We start from the raw sequence: 1,203 nt of genomic DNA, 5'->3' as shown, positions 1-1,203 counted from the left end.
ACCTCTGTCCGGTGAGCGGATCATTAGGTCTTCCCACATTTTTTGACAGCCACTGCTGAGCAATATGGTGCACAGATCTGCATGTTTATCTGCTGAGAAATTCCTAAATGATACTGCCTTATGTGAGGGCGGTGACCATTAGGAAGGCCAGAGAATTCCAAGAGAAACAGGAGCAGAAATTGCCAGTGTTTGCTTATCAATATCTGAAACAAAAACCAATCCAGTTAATACAATTATTCATGGTTGTCGAGAGGAGTAAGCAGAGGTGTTTAATTAATATTATTATTGATAAAAATTTGAGTTAAAAACAAGTGAACCAAAACAAATACGAAATTCAAAATATGCATATAAATAAAACCAGCAGTTATAATATACACTGTAAAGTAAAATTACGTGTTATAATAGATGCCAACTTTATTTATTTGGGTAGCCTTGCCTAAACAGCACAACAAAGTTGCTCTTAGAAGAGAAGCTGTTCCAGCCTCTTCCTTGGAAGCATATATAGACCTATTAAAAAAGGTTTTATATTGTGAAGGAGATAAAATAGGCTTTATTTTGTATTTTGGTGGTTTTGAAACATTTAAAGCAAATACTATAAATAGGGAGGTGATGGTGATCTTTTCAAGAGCAGATGGTTCTCTCCTGCCTAATGTGGGAGTTGACTTCTGTGCAACTGTTAGGTTTTTTGTTTTCTATTGCAGTTCAGATATCTGGGAGTGCACTGCTGCAAGAAAGAAGCTTCCCCAAATTCTGCAGCTTTTCATTAAAGTATTTGTCAAATATTCAGAAGTTGTCATTTTGGATCACAAATCTCAATTTCTGAACATTTGAAATACAATACAGTCATACCTTGGATTGAATGCGCTTCGGGGTGAGTGCAGTTGAGTTGCGCTCCACGGCAACCCGGATGTAATGGAGCGTATTACTTCCGGGTTTCACTGCTTGCGCATGCGCAGATGCTCAAAATGATGTCACGTGCATGTGCAGAAGCGGTGAAAAGCGACGTGTGCGTGCACAGACATGCCATCACTAGTTATGTTTGCTTCTGGATGCGAACGGGGCTCCAGAATGGATCCCGTTCGCATCCAGAGGTACCACTGTATTTGAATTAAAAACATTAGGGGTTGAAACTTAGATTTCACAATCATACTTTTATAAAAGCAAACTGAGAGCCCCAAACATGAAGTTTATCAAAACTCAGAA

The sequence above is a fragment of the Podarcis erhardii genome, assembly GCF_964252035.2.
Source record: "Podarcis erhardii genome assembly, chromosome: 11".
In the NCBI taxonomy this organism is placed as follows: Eukaryota; Metazoa; Chordata; class Lepidosauria; order Squamata; family Lacertidae; genus Podarcis; species Podarcis erhardii.
Note: the sequence above shows the minus strand (reverse complement) of the source record.